This window comes from Balaenoptera physalus, assembly GCF_965194825.1.
Source record: "Balaenoptera physalus genome assembly, chromosome: X".
NCBI lineage: Eukaryota > Metazoa > Chordata > Mammalia > Artiodactyla > Balaenopteridae > Balaenoptera > Balaenoptera physalus.
Genome location: NC_138903.1, coordinates 58,718,162 through 58,743,453, shown reverse-complemented (window position 1 = coordinate 58,743,453; position 25,292 = coordinate 58,718,162). Strand labels below are relative to the sequence as shown.

The 25,292-nt window shown below is 37.6% G+C and overlaps 1 protein-coding gene across 6 annotated transcripts in view; it reads left to right on the top strand.

Annotated features, from left to right (window-relative positions):
* Positions 1-25,292, top strand: part of OPHN1 (oligophrenin 1) — a 630,165-nt gene that overhangs the window by 201,064 nt on the left and 403,809 nt on the right. The window contains exon 1 of one of the 6 annotated variants that reach the window (XM_082444943.1): positions 9,180-17,570. The exons of the other annotated variants lie outside the window; for them this stretch is intronic. The gene's annotated coding sequence lies outside the window, so the exon portion shown is untranslated. Of the gene's footprint in view, positions 1-9,179; positions 17,571-25,292 lie in introns of those variants that run through there. 6 annotated transcript variants of the gene reach the window in all.

Here is a 25,292-nt window from a genome sequence, read left to right as displayed (position 1 = left end):
GAAGAAAACACTAAAGGTATGGTAGTCGTACCATTTGATAAGGAGATTAATGTGGGTGTGAACCATGGATTTAATCAACCATCTCAACAAAAGCTAGGAATAGAGATGGGATTATACCAGCAGAAACACTGCCAGCTAGGACTAAAGGAAACAGAGAAAACAAGACAAAATGAAGGAAAACTTATTAGATCCTATAGGACCAGACCATAGAGCAATGTGAACCTGCACTATTCTTCTTCAAAACAAGGGAAGAAGGACCCTGAAGGTGATTCAGAGATCATCAGGGCTGCCACTCCCACCCCAGGCGTAGGGGTGGGGCCGCTCTGCAGAACCCTGAGGATACACACAAACCTCTCTCCCCATGCCTCCTCCAGACAGAGAACCAAAATGTGTGGGGCCACTGCAGAGAGCCACAGTGTGGGCAGCCCTCCACCAAACTGTGGGGGTGATGTTGCTACTCCAGTGGGTCCAGAAGGCTAGACTGCTGCCCCAGTGGGTCTAGAAAGCAGAGCATCAAGCCAAAGAGCATTATTCTCAAGACTTAAGATCATATGGAACTTGCCTTGCTAGATTTTGGGCTTGCTTGGGACCTATCACTCCTTCCTTCTTTCTTTTTGGAGTGGGAATGTCTATCTTATGCATGTCCCATCATTGTATTTTGGAAGCACATAAGTTGTTTGTTTTCACAGGTTCACAGCTAGAGAGGAATTTTGCCTCAGTATAATTTGTACCTTGAGTCTCACCCATATTTGATTTAGATATTTAGATGAAATTTTGGACTTTAGACCTAAGAGTTGATACTGGAATGAGTTAAGACTTGTAGGGCTGTTGGAATGGAATTAATATATTTTACATGTGAGAAGGACATGAATTTTATGGAGCAGGGGATGGAATGCAACAGACTGAATGTTTGTCTCTCCCCGAAATTCATGTTAAAAGCCTGTCTCCAAAGTGATGGTACCAGGAGGTGGAGCCTTTGGGAAGCGATTAGATCATGAGAGTGGAACCCTCATGAATGGTTTTAGTGCCCTCGTGAAAGGGACCCCAGAGAGCTCTCTAGCCCTCTTTCCATCATGTTAGGATACAGCAAGAAATCAGCAGTCTATAAGCTGGAAGAGGGCACGCTCCAGAACCCAACCATGCTGGCACTCTGATATTGGACTTCCAGCCTCCAGAACTGTGAGAAATTTCTATTGTTTATACACCCCGCAATCTATGGTATTTTGTTATAGCATCCCAAACTAAATACATTCCTTTCTTAAAAATAACTACTACTTGCCTATCAATTGGTAACCTTGAAGACTGCAGATGCGTGGTATGTAGAATTTCATAAATATGTCTTTTTTCTACTAAAAAAAGTCAGACTTTGAACAGATGCCCATTTTCCCTAAAGCCAACCAACAGATCTGAGATGTGTCCCATATCTTCTTTTATGTTGAACTTTGTGTTTCAACTCTCTCACCCCTCTGAAACCCACCATAATTGTCAACTAGTACCAGCAGCATAAAAGAGTGTGTGAGCTTGAGCATAATGGCTTATAAACAAAAATAAAAATGACGCCCTGGTGCTGCCAGGTTCTTGTGGATGTCTGCTGGCTGTGACACATTTGCTTCTTAATGTATGCTTTACAGTAACCCTTTGACTCAGTTGTCATTTGCCTGCCAATTCCAGAAACTCCTAGTTATCATCTGACCATTGCTCTTAGTGATGCTGGCTCATGAACTGACCTTTATTGATGGGGACTGAAAAGAGATTTTGAGAATTTCAATGGCCTGTCATAGTCATTGGCTTTGTTGATTTTGTCATTTTGAAAGCTGGGACGTGTGGTGTTAGTGAGGCGAACAACCGATGCTCCACCGGCTGAGGCTGAAGCTCCTTAGAGGCTCTGAGAAGCAATCTTCGAGATCCTACTGGGAGGCTATTGTTGGGAAAGAACAGTTGCTTTGGAAGTGGAAAGAATAGAGTGTGCCATGCCCTCCAATTGCCAGCACTACTGGCCCCTCTGTTTCACTGGAAAAAGTGGTAAAGGTACAGTTAGGATGGAATTTTGGGCTGAGCTTTTAGATTTCACATTACATGTGAAGAGGGCCTTGCAGTTCTCCCCATAATAGATTTTTCATGGTTGCTGCAAGAGGTAATCAGTAGCATTAACCCCATTGTAGATTCCAGTTGTGTAACAGAGATGGTAGTGATTCCTAGAGGATGTAAGGGAAAGCCTGAAGCTTCTCTGAAGAATTCCTTCCCTTGATGGTCAGCTCTTGGACCTCACAGTCTGTGTACAACAGAGACAAGTGGGAGGAAGTATCTCACTGCCCTGACCATGACATTTGTTACTGCTTTAGAGTGCAATATCTATGCTTTCAATTGGCATTGCCTGGCCTTTTCTCTATCTCTATGGCCCAGTAAGAAAAGGAAATTCAAGTGTTTAGGTAGTGTTGTATCTCCTTCAGATCTGAGTTTTATTTATTGGCTATGAGATCTTGGCAAAATTACTTGAGCTTGTTGGGTCTCTGTTTTCCTCATTTGTAAAGTAGGCAGTATAACCTACTTCCCAGAATTGTGAGGAATAAATCAGATAAATACCTGTATCAGAGGGTGTATATAAATCATTTGTCTCAGTGCCTGGTGATCCTACTAGGAAGGTGGTAGAACCTAATTTTTGGAGAAAGATGTTAGTTTGAAACTATATTTCCCGAGTTAACTACAAGAAGAAAATGTAAAATGAGATGTCGGTGTTTACAGGGATCTAGTTCAGTTATTCCTAATATAGCTTTGTATCAGAATTACCTGGAGAGCTTGTTGATCCAGAGTCTCAGGACCCGTGTTAGGTGAAATGAATCAGTTTGTTTGTTTATGCCTGGAGAAAGAAAATGCTGTGTTTTTAGATCTCAGACTGCAAATCAAATTTCTAGTCTAGTCATCATAACATATTTGAAGAAACTCCTTTGTGGACCAAGCAGATTGATTTAAGGTCAAACTTGCAGATAGAAAGTTCCATCAGCCACCCATTACTGCTTTATAGGAGCAGAGGACTCAGGTAAAGTTCTTCATTATCTATTCCCCCCAGCCCCCACACTTGTATTTAACATGAATATTATTCATTGCTGATAGCTCACAGGCAATCATAAACCTGATTGGGATGCAGCAGGGCTTAAGAAATAGTCGCTTGAGGCCTTTTGTTGGTGTTTTTCTGACCACCTTTTGAGGTTGCAAAGGTCAGTTGTTTTAGGGTCCTGAAAATCAGACATCCTAAAAGAAGAGGTATACCCTAAATGAAAAAGAAAAATATTAATATAAAAGTTAAAAAAGTTTTAAAAATTTTATTTATTTTTTATTGAAGTATAGTTGATTTACAAAGTTGTGTTAGTTTCTGGTGTACAGCAAAGTGATTCAGTTTTATATATATATATATATATATATATATACACACACACACACACACACACACACATACATATATATATATATATATATATATATATATATATATTCTTTTTCATATTCTTTTCCATTATGGTTTATTACAAGAAATTGAATATGATTCCCTGTGCTATAGAGTAGGACCTTGTTGTTTAACACAAAAGTCTGTATTAAAGAAAAGAGCCAGGAGTTGAACCCTGAGGGTCCAGTGATTTTTAAGAGGTCAGTGGTGGAAATTTTTTTGATTATGTAGTGCCACTCATTGGAGTTTCTTGAAGCTCTCAAGGTGGGATGTCAGTCCTCTTTGTGACATTGTCCACAGTCCTGGCAATCTTTCATATAAGGGCATATATGAATTGAGCATTTCACCCGACTTCCTTAGTCCAGACAGTGGTTTGTCCAGGGAAAATTCTAGCCCAATGCATGGTCTGCTGTGGTGGTGAGCACTTAGAGGTTTATATCAAGTCATAAGGTTTCAGATCACAGGTCTTCTTCATATCATGGGGAAAGGGTCAGTTACAAGTTGACCTGGAATCCTTATAGGGATCTGGATCATCAGGTCTTAGTTCTCCATGACTCCAGATCATATGGGAAGGGGAAAATTGGAATTGCTAGTTTGGAGGATTATAACTAGATATTGGAAAAAAATAGAAGGGATTGAAAATTTGCTAAATATTTACAAATTGGGAAAGGTGGCTGGATCCAGTTCAATTTACAGATAGATACCAAAACTGTTTTTTTGACAGAAGGGGAGGAAGTCATTTAAATCTCAACCAGACAAGACAGGGTGTGCATGTTTATAAGTTACCCTCAATTAACAAGAGATGCAAAAGTTCAACTAGCTCAAAGACAAAGAACAGGGCAAAACTCTGATAATCCAAAAGGGTGTGCTATAGACAATGCATCATTTTCCATTGAAACACAAAAATTCTCCCTTTTGATGAAAGTTAATCTCAAAGAAAAGATATTCTTGATTAAAAAAATAAGGCTGGTCTCATGAGATTTGGCCTAATTATTTGTACTCACAACAAGGATAATTATTTGCCATATGGGTCTATTTAAGTTTGCTTTGCTGGAAGTTTTCAAAAAGATTCTGAGATTGGACTTTTAAAAGTCCTTTGAGGCTAAGAAGCCAAACCAAGAATTATCCACCAGATTTCACCTGCAGTACCTAAAAATTTGGGTGAATTCTTCTCTAGATGCCTAGCATATCCTAAAGTTTTCGGGTCTGCCAGGAAGAGACTTTCCTTATTCACCTATAAGGCCAAGAACTCTGTAAGCCAGGTGTCAGCCTGGTTTTTCCATGAGGGCTTTGTAAGCATTGTTGGCTCCATAAAGTCAACCTTGCTCCTTAAAAGTATCTGGTCATATCTGATTCAATGAGCATCATTTTCATATATGTCATTCCAGGTAAGGCCTTGGTGCAAAAACCAATGTTCCAACCCTTTCCTGATAATAAAGAGGACAGACTCTAATTAAACCTATGTAAATAATTATATTGTTATGGAAATAAGAATAATATGAGTTTCTGAATCCTAGATGGGATTAGGCAGAGATAATGTCACTTACAAATGTCATTTACAAATGAATGTCATTTCATTTCAAGTTACAAAAGCATAATCTTGTAAATTGTTATGAGTTATAGATAACTTACAAAATAAGAGAAATGGGTTCCTTATATATTCAAAACATAGAACATTATAACATCAATAATATTCCAAACAAAACCCTCAATCATCCTTCATTAGTTCATTCAGTCCTAAGTAGTTCTTGTTTTACTAGACCTTGCATTAGCAAACTCATGAATTCATCTGATTCTCAGAGTTCTCAGAATCCTGACTCAATTCACTGGTATGATCTCAAAGGTCTTTAAAGGGTGCCATCAGAAATCAGTACACAAAAGGATTGGTACAGTCCTATTCTCTGGGGTTCTGAGAAAGTCCTTCTTTGTTAACAATGAAGTACTCTGGCCTGTAGATAATTGCAAGTGCTTTCAGGGATGCATTAGAAAAAAACATAAAGTATCTATAGATGAGGAAGAGATTTACATAGCTGTGGCTAACTTACTACTGGTAATTTTCAAAAGTGAAAGATATGATGAGAGTTCATTATAAGAATAATAATGCAACTGACAAGGACATGTGGCTGTTTCTGTGGTATGCAGAACAAGATAAAAATTAATCCAAAAAAGGTTTGGGACAAAATATTTGCAAACATAATGATGTCTATGTCCAAAGAAGAGTGGATATTACATCTAATTTATAAAAATGGATGAATACAATCTTTACAAAAAATCTTCAGATATACGGTAATTATACTGGCATAATATGCCAACCATATAGTTAGAATATACCAAGAATACATTAAGAATATTATGTAATGAGAAACAATAATCTGGAGTAGTCCTAAATATCTCTATATTAATAAGATTCCAAAGGTAAGAGAAATGAGTGCCCAATTAAAACCACTGATTTGAAGATGCTGATTTCAAGTTAAAGAATTAATGTTACAATTAAGTTACCATTTAAAAAATAAATTGCAACTGATGACACTATACTGTTTTGTAATATCAGGCAAGGTAGCACCAGGACTCTGATAAATAGAAACATATCATGGACAGTGAGGGCATTGACAATTTTCTAGGAGCTTCCTGTACAGCACATAGTATCTGAAATATGTGTATTAAAACATTTTACCTATACAGATTTAACCCAGGGAAGACTAAGAATTTCTTTTGATTTGACAATGCTTCCTGTGCAACTCAAATGATAAAATCCAAAGTACCAAAACTGTGCATTAGCTAGTTTAAGGAGGTCATTGTATTCAGACTGTTACCATAGGGAAAACCTTCATTAATGAGGAACATTTTAAAGAAAAGGAAGGAAACTTGGGGCTATTATAGAGGCAGGTAAACAAGGAAGTCATCTGTGAGTCTTACGGGAGTCATGAGGGAGGATGGAGATGGTCCTTTGTGGTTTAGTTGTTTTTCAGAACATGAAAGGGTGTTTCTTAATAGTCTCTGCTGTCCTGGAGCCCAGGGTTCAAAGTAAGTTCAACATTGTCAGTGATCTAGGATTCACAAAGCAGGGCATAACCCAGAGTGCTTTCAAAGGGAAGTGCCAGCTCCCAGGGCCCTCTGACTTCTTCCCATGGAGGTGTTGATTGAAAAGATGACGCCCATGCAGAATGAGGAGACTGCAAGGCATGAGTGTCACCATCTCCAATTCTCATGGACTTTTCATACCCTCCTGCCATGCTTCCCATCTAACTTATCTGTAGACTGCTGCTTAGGTGCCAGCTAGCATTGAGTAAGTGGTCTAAAACAATCCCAACACATTCCTGATTGTGGACTGGGAGATTAGGTGAAGTGAATGTCAGTTTCCCAGGAACGTCCTTCAAGAGGCTCAGGCTTCAGGCCTGCCTGCCATTCACTCCTGCTCCATCATAAAGGTCACATAGAGTCTTGTAATTGCACACTCTGAGCTTTCCTCTCTATCTTGTCTTTGCCACTATCTTATATCCCTGGTAATGACCCTTCTAACACCTTGGCTCACTGGTTCTCTATGGAGAGTTGATAGGAGTTAGGCACATGGTCTTTTAGGTGGCTGGATCTGGGTACAGATTTTGACCTATCCATTTGTTAGCTATGTGATCTTAGTTTTCATTTAAAAAAATAAATATTGAGTTTATTGGAATTTCTGCATTATAATAAAAATATGGAAAAAGAGAAAACAGAATATTAAAAGTTTCATTTGCTGAGTACCTACTATGTGCAAAATGGTTTGCATGCATTATCTAATATTCAGAGCAATTCTTAAGAGGTTGACTGAAGCTAAGAAAGGTTAAGGAACTGTTTGCAGATGACATAGAAAGTCCTAAAGATGCCACCAGAAAACTAGTAGAGCTCATCAATGAATTCAGCAAAGTTGCAGGATACAAAATTAATATACAGAAATCTGTTACATTTCAATACAATAACAATAAATTATCAGAAAGAGAAATGAAGGAAACAATCCCATTTACCATTGCATCAGAAAGAATAAAATATCTAGGAATAAACCTGTCTAAGGAGGTAAAACACCTGTACTCGGAAGACTATAACACACTGATGAAAGAAATTGAAGATGGCACAAACAGTTGGAAGTATATGGATTGGAAGAATTAATACTGTCAAAATGCCTATACTACCTGAGACAATATACAGATTCAATGCCATTGCTATCAAAATACCAGGGACATTTTTCACAGAACTAGAACAAATAATTTTAAAATTTGTATGGAAACACAAATAGCCAAAGCAATCTTGAGAAAGAAGGACAGATCTGGAGGAATCATGCCTCCTGACTTAAGACTATACTACAAAACTACAGTCATTGGCACAGTATGGTACTGGCACAAAAACAGACAAATAGATCAATGGAACAGTATAGAAAGCCCTGAAATAAAACCACATACTTATGGTCAATGAATATATGACAAAGGAGACAAGAATATACAATGGAGAAAAGACAATCTCTTTAATAAGTTGTGCTGGGAAAACTGGACAGCTACATGTAAAAGAATGAAATTAGAACATTCTCATAATACCATATACAAAAATAAACTGAAAATTGGTTAAAGACCTAAATGTAAGACCGAAACCATAAAACTCCTAGAGGAAAACATAGGCAGACCACTCTTTGACATAAATCATAGCAATATTTTTCAGATCTATCAACTCCAGCAAAGGAAATAAAAGCAAGAAAAACATATGGTCCTTAATTAAACTTAAAAGCTTTTGCATAGCAAAGGAAACCATTGACAACATGGAAAGTCAACCTACTGAATGGGATAATGTATTTACAAATGATATGCCTGATTAGGGATTAATATCTAACATATATAAACAGTTCATATAACTCAACATAAAAAAAAAATTAAAAAATGGGTGGAAGAACTGAATAGACATTTTTCTGAAGAGGAAATGCAGATGGCCAAGAGGCACATGAAACAATCTCAGCATCACTTACCATCAGGGTAATGGAAATCAAAACCACAATGAGATATCACCTCACACCTCTCAGAATGACTATCATCCAAAAGAACACACATAACAAATGTTGGCAAGGATGTGGAGAAAAGAGAACCCTTGTACACTGTTGGTGGGAATGTAAATTGATGCACCACTTTGGAAAACATTATGGAGGTTTCTTTAAAAAATGAAAAGTAAAACTACCATATGACTCAGCAATTCGATTCATGGGTATATATCTGAATAAAAAGAAAACACTAATTTGAAAAAATACATGCACTGCAGAGTTCATAGCAGCATAATTTACAATGGCCAAGTTGTCGAAGCAATCTAAGTGTCCATCAACAGATAAATGGGTAAAGAAGATGTGGTGTGTGTGTGTACACACACAGAAACACACACACACACAAAATGGAATACTACTCAGACATAAAAAGAATGAAATTTTGCCATATGCAGCAACATGGATGGACCTGGAGGATATTACGCTAAGTGAAATGAGTCAGAGAGAGAAAAACAAACACTATGTGATATTACTTATATGTGGAATCTAAAAAATACAACAAATTAGTGAATATAACAAAAAAGAAGCAGACACTTATGTATTGTACATCAACTATACTTTAATTTAAAAAAAGAAAAAGAAACTTGCACAGGATAATATAGCTAGTAATTAGCTTAAGTGGGATTTTAAATCAGTTCTTCTTGCATCTAAAGTTTATATATATATATAAACTTATGTTTTCCACTCAAAGAACCACAGTTGTGGTCTGAAGGAACAGCTGCGAGGCCTCTTCACATGGCTCCCTATGAGCAAGTGAAACTAGACTAAGAGCAAAGGAATAAAAGGACATCAGAGAGTCCAGGAGTCTACGTGACCTGGTGAGACCCCTTTCCCAGGAGCTCCCTTGCCTTGCTTATGCCTGAGAGAGGCTGGGTGCAGCACTTCTCCACACGTCTGCCCACAGAGCTGAGGTGTCAGCACAGCCATTTCACCGTGCTAGGAACTATGGTCTAAAGTTCCAGGGGCAAGGCTTCTGCACACAGCACCCTATAGGCAAGTGAAACTAGACGGAACACAAAGAAGAGAGGCCTTGGAAGTGACTGTCCTCACTCCTGTTTCCTGTGGAGAATCCCAGGATTTAACCAGCCCTTTGTCCAACTAAGCCTCTCCATGCAGAACAACTGAACAACTGCAGGAGAAGCTGGTTATTTGGACCATCTGGATGTTTCACCTGAAGAGCAGCCAGATCAAGTTGGCCAAGGTCCATCTGAGTATAACAAGTCAGCTGACTGGGCCAAGCAAATCCTTCAGTTCAATTTTGCTTTCTGCATTTGATTTGCTTCTGGTTTTATGTATATGTTAGTTTAGTTTTTAGTGTTTGTTTTTGTTTTTGGGTTTCTTTATTGGTTTGGTGGCTCTCTTCTTTGTTTTCTCTTTTTCTTTTCTTTCTGTGAGTGTGTGTATGTTTGTCTTGGAGTTTTGTTTCTCCGTTTATTTTTTTTCTTCTTCCTTTTATTCCACGCCGCGCAGCTTGCAGGGTCTTGGTGCCCCGGCTGGGGAAAAGGCTTGAGGCTCCGAGCTCGAAGAGCTGAGTCCAAGATGTTGGGCTACCAGAGAACTCCCGGCCCCATGGATATTAATCATTGAGAACTCTCCTAGAGATCTCTGTCTCAACACTAAGACCCGGCTACACCCAAGGGCTGGCAAGCTCCAGTGCTGGACGCCTCATGCGAAACAACTAGCAAGACAGGAACACAGCGCCACCATTAGCACACAGGCTACCTAAAGTCATACTAAGCTCACAGACACCCCAAAATACACCAACGGACGTGGCCCTACCCATCAGAGGGAAAAGATCCAGCCCCACCCACCAAAACAAAGGCACCAGTCCCTCCCACCAGGAAGCCTACACAAGCTTCTGGACCAACTTCACCCATTGGGGACAGTCAACAGAAGTAAGAGGAACTATGACCCTGCAGCCTGTGGAAAGGAGACACCAAACACAGTAAGCTAAACAAGATGAGAAGACAGAGAAATATGAAGCAGATGAAGGAGCAAGGTAAAAACCCACAAGACCAAACGAATGAAGAGGAAATAGGCAGTCTACCTGAAAAAGAATTCAGGATCATGATTGTAAAGATGATCCAAAATCTTGGAAATAGAATGGAGAAAATGCAAGAAATGTTTAACAAGTTCCTAGAAGAACTAAAGAGCAAACAAACAATGATGAACAACACAAGAAATGAAATTAAAAATTCTCTAGAAGGAATCAATAGCAGAATAATGGAGGCAGAAGAATGGACAAGTGAGCTGGAAGATACAATGGTGGAAATAACTGCCACGGAGCAGAATAAATAAAAAAGAATGGAAAGAATTGAGGACAGTCTCAATTGAGGACAACATTAAATGCAAAAACTATCGAACTATAGGGGTCTCAGAAGAAGAAAAGAAAAAGAAAGGATCTGAGAAAATATTTGAAGAGATTATACTAGAAAACTTCCCTAACATAGGAAAGGAAATAGTCAAATCAAGTCCAGGAAGTGCAGAGAGTCCAATACAGGACAAACCCAAGGAGAAATACACCGAGACACATATTAATCAAACTATCAAAAATAAAATACAAAGAAAAAATATTAAGAGCAACAAGGGAAAAGCAAGAAATAACATACAAGAGAATCACCATAAGGTTATCAGCTGATTTTTCAGCAGAAACTCTGCAGGCCAGAAGGGAGTGGTAGGACATATTTAATGTGATGAAAGGGAAAAACGTACAATCAAGATTACTCTACCCAGCAAGGATCTCATTCAGATTAGACAGAGAAATCAAATGCTTTACAGACAAGTGAAAGCTAAGAGAATTCAGCACCACCAAAATAGCTTTACAATAAATGCTAAAGGAACTTCTCTAAGTGGGAAACACAAGAGAAGAAAAAGAGCCATAGAAACCAACCCACAACAATTAAGAAAATGGCAATAGGAACATACGTATTGATAATTACCTTAAATGTGAATGGATTAAATGCTCCAACCAAAAGACACAGACTGGCTGAATACGTATAAAAACAGGACCTGTATTTATGCTGTCTACAGGAGACCCACTTCAGGCCTAGGTTCACATACACACTGAAGGTGAGAGGATGGAAAAAGATATTCCATGCAAATAGAAATCAAAAGAAAGCTGGAGTAGCAATACTCATATCAGACAAAATAGACTTTAAAATAAAGACTATTACAAGAGACAAGGAAGGACACTACATAATGCTCAAGGGATCAATCCAAGAAGATATAACAGTTGTAAATATTTATGGAAGCAACACAGGAGCACCTCAATACATAAGGCAAATGCTAACAGCCATAAAAGAGGAAATCGACAGTAACACAATAATAGTAGGAGACTTTAACACCCCACTTACACGAATGGACAGATCTTCCAAACAAAAAATAAATAAAGAAACACAAACTTTAAATGACACATTAGACCAGATAAGCTTGATTGATATTTATAGGACATTCCATCCAAAAACAACAGAATACATTTTCTTCTCAAGTGCTCACAGAACTTCTCCAGGATAGGTCACATCTTGGGTCCCAAATCAAGCCTCAGTAAATTTAAGAAAATTGAAATCACATCAAGCACCTTTTCCGACCACAATGCTATGAGACTAGCTATCAATTACAGGAAAAAAAACTGTAAAAAATACAAACCCATGGAGGCTAAACAAAATGCTACTAAATAACCAAGAGATCACTGAAGAAATCAGAGAGGAAATCAAAAAATGCCTAGAAACAAAAGACAATGAAAACACGATGATCCAAAACCTCTGGGATGCAGCAAAAGCTGTTCTCAGAGAGAAGTTTATAGCAATAGAATCCTACCTCAAGAAACAAGAAAAATCTCAAATAAACAACCTAAACTTACACCTAAAGCAATTAGAGGAAGGAGCACAAAAAAAGCCCCCAAAATGCTAGCAGAAGGAAAGTAATCATAAAGACTGGATAAGAAATAAATGAAAAAGCAATGAAGGAAACAAGAGCAAAGATCAATAAAACTAAAAGCTGGTTCTTTGAGAAGATAAACAGAACTGGTAAACCATTAGCCAGACTCATCAGGAAAAAAGGGAGAATGCTCAATTCAACAGAATTAGAAATGAACAAGGAGAAGTAACAACTGATGCCTCAGAAATACAAAGAATCATGAGAGACTACTACAAGCAACTATGTGCCAATAAAATGGACAACATGGAAGAAATGGAAAAATTCTTAGAAAAGTACAACTTTCCTGTACTGAACCAGGAAGAAATAGAAAATATGAACAGACCCATCACAAGCAGAAAAATTGAAACTGGGATTAAAAATCTTCCAGGAAACAAAAGCCCAGGGCCAGATGACTTCATAGGCGAATTCTATCAAGCATTTAGAGAAGAGTTAACACCTGTCCTTCTCAAACTCTTCCAAAATGTAGCTGAGGAAGGAACACTTCCAAACTCATTCAACGAGGCCACCATCAGCCTGATATAAAAACTAGACAAAGATGTCACAAAAAAAGAAAATTAGAGGCCAATATCACTGATGAATACAGATGCAAAAATCCTCAACAAAATACTAGCAAACAGAATCCAACAGCACATTAAAAGGATCTTACACCATGAACCAGTGGGATTATCCCAAAGAATGCAAGGATTCTTCAATATACACAAATCAGTCAATGTGATACACCATATTAAGAAACTGAAGGATAAAAACCCTATGATAATCTCAATAGATGCAGAAAAAGCTTTTGACATAATTCAACACCGATTTATGATAAAAACCCTCCAGAAAGTAGGTATAGAGGGAACTTAACTCAACATAATACAGGCCATATATGACAAACCCACAGCTAACATCATGCTCAATGGTGAAAAACTAAAACCATTTCCTCTAAGATCAGGAACAATAGTGGGTGCCCACACTCACCAATATTATTCAACATAGTTTTGGAACTTTTACCCACAGCAATCAGAGAACAAAAAGAAATAAAAGGAATCCAAATTAGCAAAGAGGAAGTAAAACTGTCACTGTTTGTGGATGACCTGATACTATACATAGAAAATCCTAAAGATGCCATCAGAAAACTATTAGAGCTAATCAATGAATTTGGTAGAGTAGCAGGATATAAAATTAATGCACAGAAATCTCTTCATTCCTATACACTAATGATGAAAAATCTGAAAGATAAATTAAGGAAACACTACCATTTACCACTGCAACAAAAAGAATAAAATACCTAGGAATAAACCTACCTAAGGAGACCAAAGACCTGTATGCAGAAAAGTATAAGACACTGATGAAAGAAATCAAAGACGATACAAACAGTTGCAGAGATATACCATGTTCATGGATTGGAAGAATCAGCATTGTGAAAATGTCTATACTACCCAAAGCAATCTACAGATTCAATGCAATCCCCATCAAATTACTAATGAAATTTTTCACAGAACTAGAACACAAAATTTCACAATTTGTATGGAAACACAAAAGACCCCGAATAGCCAAAGCAAACTGGAGGGAAAAAAACGGAGCTGGAGGAGTCAGGCTCGGTGACTTCAGACTATACTACAAAGCTACACTCAACAAGACAGTATGGTACTGGCACAAATAAAGAAATATTGATCAATTGAACAGGAGAGAAAGCCCACAGATAAACCCATGCACATTTGGTCACCTTATCTTTGACAAAGATGGCAAGAATATACAGTTGAGAAAAGACGGCCTCTTTAATAAGTGGTGCTGGGAAAACTGGACAGCTACATGGAAAAGAATGAAATTAGAACACTTCCTAACACCATACACAAAAATAAACTCAAAACGGATTAAAGGCTTAAATGTAAGGCCAGATCCTATAAAACTCTCAGAGGAAGACAGAGGCTGAACATGCTGTGACATCCATGACACCAAGATTCTTTTTCACCCACCTCCTAGATTAATGAAAGAGAAACAAAAATAAACAAATGGGACCTAATGAAACTTAAAAGTTTTTGCACAGCGAAGGAAACCATAAACAAGATGAAAAGACAACCCTCAGAATGGGAGAAGATATTTGCAAATGAAGCAACTGACAATGGATTAATATCCAAAATTTACAAGCAGCTCATGCACCTCAATATCAAAAAACCAAACAACCCAATCCAAAAATGGGTGGAAGACCTCAATAGACATTTCTCCAAAGAAGATATACAGATTGCCAACAAACACATGAAAGGATGCTTAACGTCACTAATCATTAGAGAAATGCAAATGAATACTAAAATGAGGTATCACCTCACCCTGGTCAGAATGGCCATCATCAAAAAATCTACAAGCAATAAATGCTGGATAGGGTGTGGAGAATAGGGAACCCTGTTACACTGTTGATGGGAATGTAAATTGATACAGCCACTCTGGAGAACAGTATTGAGGTTCCTCAAAAAACTAAAAATCGAACTACCATATGACCCAGCAATCCCACTAATGGGCATATACCCTGAAAAAACCATAATTCAAAAAGAGTCATGTACCACAATGTTCATTGAAGCTCTATTTACAATAGTCAGGACATGGAAGCAACCTAAGTGTCCATCAACTGTTGAATGGGTAAAGAAGATGTGGCACATATATACAATGGAATATTACTCAGCCATAAAAAGAATTGAAATTGAGTTATTTGTAGTGAGGTGGATGGACCTAGAGACTATCATACAGAGTGAAGTAATTCACAAAGAGAAAAACAAATAGTGTATGCTAACACATATATATGGAATCTAAAAAAATAAAATGGTTCTGAAGAACCTAAGGGCAGGACAGCAATAAAGATGGAGATGTAGAGAATGGACTTGAGGACACATTGAGGGGGAAGGGTAAGCTGGGACGAAGTGATAGAGTGGCATGGACTAATATATACTACCAAATGTAAAATAGATAGCTAGTGGGAAGCAGCTGCATAGTACAGGGAGATCAGTTCGGTGCTTCGTGACCACCTAGAGGGGTTGGATAGGGAGGGTGGGAGGGAGTTGCAAGGGGGAGGGGACATGGGGATATATGTATACATATAGCTGATTCACTTTGTTGTACAGCAGAAATTATGACAACATTGTAAAGCAATTATACTCCAATAAAGTTGTATTAAAAAAAAGAAATCAAACAATAGGAGATAACACACACACAGAAAAAATAACCTGAACTATTTTGATGTATTTCCTTCCAGTGCTTTTTTGGGGGCCTGAACATAATTTTCTATACATATTTGTAGTTATGTATACTTTTTGTGTACATTTTTTATTCTACTTTTTCATATAATTTTTCACCAGAGGCATTCTACTTTGTTCATAAAAGTTTGTGTACTGCTCCTTTTTGATGGCTGTAATAAAATCCATTAAATTGGTGTACTTAAGCTTTCCCCAGTCATTGGGCATTTTATTTGTTTTCAATTATTCATTATCATTAATACTGTTGAATGCTTATCTTCGGGCGTAAAGTTTTTCCCCTGTATCCAGGATTATTTTTCAGACATGGATTCCCAGAAGTGAGTTTACTGGCTAAAAGGAGATAAACAATAGTAACTGTTTTGGTCAGTATTGTTAGCCTTCATTGGAAATTTACAGCTCCTTTCAAAGACACTGTATTATTTGACCTTGCTGAACCTCAGTTTTCTCTTTAATAAAGTGATAATGATAAATAATAGAAGACTTGAGAGGCATCTACTGTAGTGCCTTTCCCTTCCTCTCCCCTTTTTAAGTTTTTGCTCTTTTCTCCCTTGAAATTTTCTGAAGATAGTTAATTCTTGCGGGGCTATCTTTTTAATGCTATAGGTCTGCTAGACATTATTGAAGAGCATCGCATTCAGCTTTCTAAGCCATACTTTTTAGTGCTGGTAGTGCAGGCAGTGTTCTTGTTTTGGTCGTGGTGATGACAGTGGTGGTTTTGCAGGCCTGTTTTCTTCCTTCTCTAGCCAGGTTTCTTAGCTACCCTTCCTCTCATCTGAAGAGAGGGCAAGCGTTCAACTCCCTCTCCCTGCTCTTTATTCTCTCCCACAGCACTCTAATGGATAGTTTGATCTTACTAAAGCTTTTGTTTTTATTCCATTGACTCTAGAGAGCCATTTGCAGGGCTGTCTCTCAGAAGGGGATGTAATAATCCATGAGTTTGGTTAAAAATATACCAGTAAGAGGTCTTACAGGACTCCACGACTCTAAGGTATAAGTAACTATGGTCCAAACTTCTTGATTTAGCCCTTGAAGCATTTCTCAACTCACTATATACATGAGCAAAGAAGAATGAATATGAGACCTTTCGGGTAAGGAAAACACTATTTGTGGTGCAATTAGATAAGGAAAAGTATATCACAGAGGTACTTTGGTTGTGACTGGAGACACATTGTTATCTTAAGGCAGTTAGAGCAAGCATTGATTTAAGGTTCCTTTATGACTGTACAGCTAGTTGTGTGACCTCGGGCAAGTCAGTTCCCATCTCTGGACCCCAGTCTCCTTACAAATAAAATGAAGTAGGTAGAAAAAGGTAGAGGATCTGTAAAAGTCTGAGCCTTTTAGATAGTAGGGGACCAGAAGGCAGAAACTACCTTGACTTTGCAAATCCTTCTTGCCTGTTGTCATATACCTCAATGAGCTTTTAAAGTCTTCTGATCATCAATATTTGGCCTTATATTAAGGACTTTTAGAAACCAGATGTTGAACAATGATATTTTCCTTGACTCAGTAACTTAATTGATTTAACAATTATTGAAGTTCTTGTTAATTGAAAGTAAGGATCAAAAAGCTCTGACCTCAGTGGAATTGGTTAAGACATGACCTCTGAAAAGCTGCTCCTACATAAAAGCACTCAAAACACTGGCAAAAATTGCCCCAAACAACTTTTTAAGACCTCTAGAAATTAACAGAAATTTGCAACAATATAAGGTGTGTTTATTCAGGAAAAATGCTAGATAATTGAAAGAACAGTGAACTCTGTGATGTTTTAATTTCCTTTATTCCCACCCCCTCTCTCCAGCTCCACAGCACCCTTGAAACTAACAGCTGCATAGTCATGGAAGCTGTAAAACCCATCACTCTAGCAGCCATTGGAGAGCGCAGAATGGGTTTGAAGTTCCTCTAAAGCTGAAAAGTATGATTGTAGGTCTTGTGTTATTTGAAATAACTCAGAGATGACTAACTGCAAACAGATTTTTTTCAGGGCATTTTCAAAAACAATTAGTGATAATTGTTTAGCACCGCAGCTGCCTCAGGCAGCAAAAAGAATAGTAGCAAACATGAAGCTGAAAAATAAACCTGTCAGGAAAAACTGGAGAATGAGATGTCCATAGAGAGCTTGGAAAGTTGCAACATATTTCTGGAAATATAGAAAGTCATGCACACGTGTAGGGCTTTGCTCATGTCCAAAGAGACTTGAGAAGGCTCTAATCTTTGACCTCTGGCTGACCTTGAAGCTCTGTACAAGCTGGAAGTTAAAACTAATGCAGAGTTATAAACCAACTGGGTAACTATTGAAGGTGTACAGCAACACACACACAGAGCCCTTCAACAAAGGCTGGGATCCTTATTGGTTTAAACCATTTTAATAAAACTCTGTCCAATCATTAGCTGACCACTAAGCCATCTGACTAGAGATTTCAGTGGCTTTACATGACAAAGAACACAGATTTTATAGAATTAGTGCACAAAGTCAGTAAGTGAACAACAACAACAAGGAAGGAGGGGTGTTCTGATTTCTAAAGTTGTCACATTGTATTATTTAAAATGCTCACTTTTCAACAACAAAAACATGAGACATGCAAAGAAATACATCGTGACCTATCAACACAGAAAAAAAATTAAATAGAGACTGTCCCTGAGGAAACAAAATCATTGGACTTCATAGAAAAAGATTTTCTTTCTTTTTTTTTAAATTTTAATTTAATTTTATTTATTTTTTTATGCAGCAGGTTCTTACTAGTTATCCACTTTATACATATTAGTGTATATATGTCAATCCCAATCTCCCATTTCATCACCACCCCCCCCAACACTTTGCCCCCTTGGTGTCCATACGTTTGTTCTCTACATCTGTGTCTCCAGTTCTGCCCTGCAAACTGGTTCATCTATACCATTTTTCTAGATTCCACATATATGCATTAATATACAATATTTGTTTGTCTCTTTCTGACTTACTTCACTCTGTATGACAGTCTCTAGATGCATCCACGTCTCTACAAATGACCCAATTTCGTTCCTCTTTATGGATGAATAATATTCCATTGTATATATGTACCATATCTTCTTTATCCATTCGTCTGTCGATGGACATTTAAGTTGCTTCCATGATCTGGCTATTGTAAATAGTGCTGCAATGAACATTGGGGTGCGTGTCTCTTTTTGAATTATGGTTTTCTCAGGGTATATGCCCAGTAGTGGGATTGTTGGATCATATGGTAATTCTATTTTCAGTTTTTTAAGGACCCTCCGTACTGTTCTCCAAAGTGGCTGTATCAAATTACATTCCCACCAACAGTGCAAGAGGGTTCCCTTTTCTCCACACCCTCTCCAGCATTTGTTTGTAGATTTTCTAATGAAGCCCATTCTAACTGGTGTGAGGTGATACCTCACTGCATTTTTGATTTTCATTTCTCTAATAATTAGTGATGTTGAGCAGCTTTTCATGTGCTTCTTGGCCATCTGTAGGTCTTCTTTGGAGAAATGTCTATTTAGGTCTTCTGCCCATTTTTGCATTGCGTTGTTTGTTTCTTTAATATTGAGCTGCATGAGCTGTTTATATATTTTGGAGATTAATCCTTTGTCCGCTGATTCGTTTGCAAATATTTTCTCCCATTCTGAGGGTTGTTTTTTCGTCTTGTTTATGGATTCCTTTGCTGTGCAAAATCTTTGAAGTTTCATTAGGTCCCATTTGTTTATTTTTGTTTTTATTTCCATTACTCTAGGAGGTGGATCAAAAAAGACCTTGTTGTGATTTATGTCAAAGAGTGTTCTTCCTCTGTTTTCCTCTAAGAGTTTTATAGTGTCTGATCTTACATTTAGATCTCTAATCCATTTTGAGTTTATTTTTGTGTATGGTGTTAGGGAGTATTCTAATTTCATTCTTTTACATGTAGCTTTCCAGTTTTCCCAGCACCACTTATTGAAGAGACTGTCTTTTCTCCATTATATATCTTTGCCTCCATTGTCATAGATTAGTTGACCATAGGTGTGTGGGTTTACCTCTGGGTTTTCTATCTTGTTCCATTGATCTATGTTTCTGTTTTTGTGCTAGTACCATATTGTCTTGATTACTGTAGCTTTGTAGTATAGTCTGAAGTCAGGGAGTCTGAGTCCTCCAGCTCCGTTTTTTTCCCTCAAGACTGCTTTGGCTATTCGGGGTCTTTTGTGTCTCCATACAAATTTTAAGATGATTTGTTCTAGTTTGGTAAAAAATGCCACTGGTAGTTTGATAGGGATTGCATTGAATCTGTAGATTGCTTTGGGTAGTATATCATTTTTACAATATTGATTCTTCCAAACCAAGAACATGGTATATCTCTCCAACTGTTTGTATCATCTTTAATTTCTTTCATCAGTGTCTTATCGTTTTCTGGATAGAGGTCTTTTGTCTCCCTGGGTAGGTTTATTCCTAGGTATTTTATTCTTTTTGTTGCAGTGGTAAGTGGGAGTGTTTCTTTAATTTCTCTTTCAGATTTCTTATCATTAGTGTATAGGAATGCAAGAGATTTCTGTGCATTAATTTTGTATCCTTCAACTTTACCAAATTAATTTATTAGCTCTAGTAGTTTTCTGGTGGCATCTTTAGGATTATCTATGTATAGTATCATGTCATCTGCAAACAGTGACAGTTTTATTTCTTTTCCAATTTGTATTCCTTTTACTTCTTTTTCTTCTGATTGCCATGGCTAGGACTTCCAAAACTGTGTTGAATAATAGTGGTGAGAGTGGACATGCTTGTGTTATTCCTGATCATAGAGGAAATGCTTTCAGTTTTTCAGCACTGAGAATGATGTTTCCTGTGGGTTTGTCATATATGGCCTTTATTATGTTGAGGTAGGTTCCCTCTATGCCCACTTTCTGGAGAGTTTTTATCATAAATGGGTTTTGAATTTTGTCAAAAGCTTTTTCTGAAACTATTGAGATGATCATATTGTTTTTATTCTTCAATTTGTTAACATGGTGTATCACATTGATTGATTTGCGTATATTGAAGAATCCATGCATCGCTGGGATAAATCCCAGTTGACATTGGCAGATGATCCTTTTAATGTGTTGTTGGATTCTGTCTGCTAGTATTTTGTTGAGAATTTTTGCATCTATATTCATCAGTCATATTGGTCTGTAATTTTCTTTTTTTTTAGTATCTTTGATTTTGGTAACAGGGTGATGGTGGCCTCATAGAATGAGTTTGGGAGTGTTCCTTCCTCTGCAATTTTTTGGAAGAGTTTGAGAAGGATGGGTGTTAGCTCTTCTCTAAACGTTTGATAGAATTCACCTGTGAGGCCATCGGGTCCTGGACTTTTGTTTGTTGGAAGATTTTTAATCACAGTTTCAATTTCATTACTTGTGATTGGTCTGTTCATATTTTCTGTTTCTTCCTGGTTCAGTCTTGGAAGGTTATACCTTTCTAAGAATTTGTCCATTTCTTCCAGGTTGTCCACTCTTTTGTCAGTCGCTTGTAGTATTCTCTTAGGATGCTTTGTGTTTCTGTGGTGTCTGTTGTAGCATCTCTTTTTTCCTTTCTAATTTTATTAATTTGATCCTCTCCCTCATTTTCTTGATGAGTTTGGCCAATCGTTTATCAATTTTGTTTATCTTCTCAAAGAAATATCTCTTAGTTTTACTGATCTTTGCTATTGTTTTCTTTGTTTCTATTTCATTTATTTCTGCTCTGATCTTTAAGATTTCTTTCCTCTGCTAACTTTGGGTTTTGTTTTTTCTTCTTTCTCTAGTTCCTTTAGGTGTATGGTTAGATTGTTTATTTGAGGTTTTTTTTTTGTTTCTTGAGGTAGGCTTGTATTGCTATAAACTTCCCTCTTAGAATTGCTTTTGCTGCATTCCATAGGTTTTGGATCATCATGTTTCATTGTCATTTGTCTCTAGGTATTTTTTGACTTTCCCTTTCATTTCCTCCGTGATCTCTTGGTTATTTACTAATGTATTGTTTAGGCTCCTTGTGTTTGTGTTTTTTACCTTTTTTTTCCCTGAAATTGATTTCTAATCTCATAGCATTGTGATCAGAAAAGACGCTTGATATGATTTAAGTTTTCTTAAATTTTCTGACGCTTGATTTGTGACCCAAGATGTGATCTATCCTGGAGAATGTTCCATGCACACTTGAGGAGAAAGTGTAATATGCTGTTTTCACATGCAATTTCCTATAAATATCAATTAAATCATCTGGTCTATTTTGTAATTTAAAGCTTATGTTTTCTTATTAATTTTCTTTCTGGATGATCTTTCCATTGGAGTACGTGAGGTGTTAAAGTCCCCTAGTATTCTTGTGTTACTGTCGATTTCCTCTTTCATAGCTGTTAGCATTTGCCTTATATATTGAGGTGCTCCTATAGTGGGTCCATATATATTTATAATTGTTATATCTTCTTCTTGGATTGATCCCTTGATCATTATGTAGTGTCCTTCCTTGTCTCTTTTAACATTCTTTATTTTAAAATCTCTTTTATCTGGTATGAGTATTGCTACTCCAGCTTTCTATGACATCTGTTTGCACAGAATATCTTTTTCTGTCCCCTCACCTTCAATCTGTATGTGTCCCTAGGTCTGAAGTGGGTGTCCTGTAGACAGCATATATATGGGTCTTGTTTTTGTATCCATTCAGCGAGCCTGTGTCTTTTGGTTGGAGCATTTAATACATTCACGTTCAAGGCAATTATTGACATGTATGTTCCTATTACCATTTTCTTCATTGTTTTGGGTTTGTTTTTGTAGGTCCTTTTCTTCTCGTGTGTTTCCCACTTAGTGATGTTCCTTTAATATTTGCTGTAGAGCTGTTTTGGTGGTGCTGAATTCTCTTAGCTTTTGCTTGTCTGTAAAGCTTTTGATTTCTCCATCGAACCTGAATGAGACCCTTGCTGGGTAGAGTAATCTTGGTTGTAGGTTCTTCCCTTTCATCACTTTAAATATGTCATGCCACTCCCTTCCAGCTTTTAGCGTTTCTGCTGAGAAATCAGCTGTTAACCTTATGGGAGTTCCCTTGTATGTTATTTGTCGTTTTTCCCTTGCTGCTTTCAATAATTTTTCTTTGTCTTTATTTTTTTCCAATTTGATTACTATGTGTCTCAGCGTGTTTCTCTTTGGGTTTATCCTGTATGGGACTCTCTGCGCTTCCTGGACTTGGGTGGATATTTCCTTTCCCATATTAGTGAAGTTTTCGAGTATAATCTCTTCAAATATTTTCTCTAGTCCTTTCTCTCTGTCTTCTCCTTCTGGGACCCCTATAATGCAAATGTTGGTGCGTTTAATGTTGTCCCAGAGGTGTTTTAGGCTGTCTTTATTTGTTTTCATTCTTTTTTTTTTTTTTTCTGTTCCACAGCATTGAAATCCACCATTCTGTCTTCCAGGTCACGTATACATTCTTCTGCCTCAGTTATTCTCCTGTTGATTCCATCTAGTGTATTTTTCATTTCAGTTATTGCAGTTTTCATCTCTGTTTGTTTGTTCTTTAATTCTTCTAGGTGTTTGTTAAACATTTATTCCACTTCTCGATCTGTTTCTGAGGTCCTGGATCATCTTCACTCATTATTGTGAATTCTTTTTCTGGATGTTTGCCTCTCTCCACTTCATTTAGTTGTTTTTCTGGGGTTTTATCTTGTTCCTTCATCTGGTACATAGCTCTCTGCCTTTTCATCTTGTCTATCTTTCTGTGAATGTTGTTTTTGTTCCACAGGCTGCCGGATTGTAGTTCTTCTTGCTTCTGCTGTCTGCCCTCTGGTGGATGAGGCTATCTAAGAGGCTTGTGCAAGTTTCCTGATGGGAGGGAGTGGTGGTGGGTAGAGCTGGCTGTTGCTCTGGTGGGCAGAGCTCAGTAAAACTTTAATCCACTTGACTGTTAATGGGTGTGGCTGGGTTCCCTCCCTATTGGTCATTTGGCCTGAGGCAACCCAACACTGGAGCCTACATGGGCTCTTTGGTGGGTCTAATGGTGGACTGTGGGTGGGCTCATGCTAGTGAGTACTTCCCGGAACTTTTGCTGCCGGTGTCCTTGTCCTCTTGGTGAGCCACAGCCAGCCCCCGCCTGTGTAGGAGACCCTCCAACAGTAGCACGTAGGTCTGGTTCAGTCTCCTATGGGGTCATTGCTCCTTCCCCTGGGTCCCGATGGGCACAGTAGTTTGTGTGTGCCCTCCAAGAGTGGAGTCTCTCTTTCCCCCAGTCCTGTAGTAGTCCTGTAATCAAATCACACTAGCCTTCCAAGTCTGATTCTCTAGGAATTCCTCTTCCCATTGCCGGACCCCGATGTTGGGAAGCTTGACTTGGGGCTCAGATCCTTCACTCCAGTGGGTGGACTTCTGTGGTATAAGTGTTCTCCAGTTTGTGAATCACCCACCCAGCAGTTATGGGATTTGATTTTATTGTGATTGTGCCCCTTGTACCGTCTCTTTGTGGCTTCTCCTTTGTCTTTGAATGTGGGCTATCTTTTTTGGTGAGTTCTAGTGTCTTCCTGTCGATGATTGTTCAGCAGTTAGTTGTGATTCTGGTGCTGTTGCAAGAGGGAGTGAGAGCACATCCTTCTACCCCACCATGTTAAACCAATCTTGAAAAAGATTTTCAATTAGCTAGTTTAAATATATAAATATATTTATATAAAAATTAAATTGTAATTTATTTAATTAGTAAAAAGGAACCACCACTTAAAAATTGTGTGGTTGAAAAGTACAGTAACTGAAATGAAAAATTCACTACAGGGTATGGGGAGAAAAGAGAATTGGTGCACTTATACACAAATGAATTGAGAATATTCATTCTGAGGTAAAGAAAGAAAAAATAATTAAGAAAATGAACAGAATTTCAGAGGTCATGGAATACCGTTAAACATAACAGCACATGTATAATGGGAGTACCAGAAGAAGCAGAGAGCGTGCAAGGGTACCAATGATTATTTGAAGAAGCAATGACCAAAAGCTTGCAAAATATGGTTCAAAGGCATTAATATTCTCGTCCAACAAGTTCAGCAAACTCAAAGGAAGATAAACTGTGAGAGATACATGCTTACAGCCACCACAACCAAAATGTCAACAGACAGCAACAAAGAGAGAATCTTTTTAAAATTTTTTTATTTATTTAAAGAAATTTTATTTTATATTGGATTATAATTGATTTACAATGTTGTGTTAGTTGCAGGTGTACAGCAAAGTGAGTCAGTTTTACATATACATATATCTATTCTTTTTCAGATTCTTTTCCCATATAGGTTATTACATAGTATTGGGTAGAGTTCCCTGTGTTATACAGTAGGTCCTTGTTGATTACCTATTTCGTATAGAGTAGTGTGTATATGTTAATCCCAACCTCCTAATTTATCCCTCCCCCCACCTTTCCCCTTTGGTAAGCATAAGTTTGTATTCTATGTCTGTGACTCTGTTTCTGTTTTGTAAATAAGTTTATTTGTATCATTTTTTTAGATTCCCTATTTACGTGATATCATATGATATTTGTCTTTCTGTATCTGACTTACTTCACTTAGTATGATAATACGTAGGTTCATCCATTTTGCTGCAAATGGCATTATTTCATTTTTTTATGGCTGAGTAATATTCCATTGTATATATGTACCACATCTTCTTTATCCATTCTTCTGTTTATGGACATTTAGGTTGCTTCCATGTCTTGGCTATT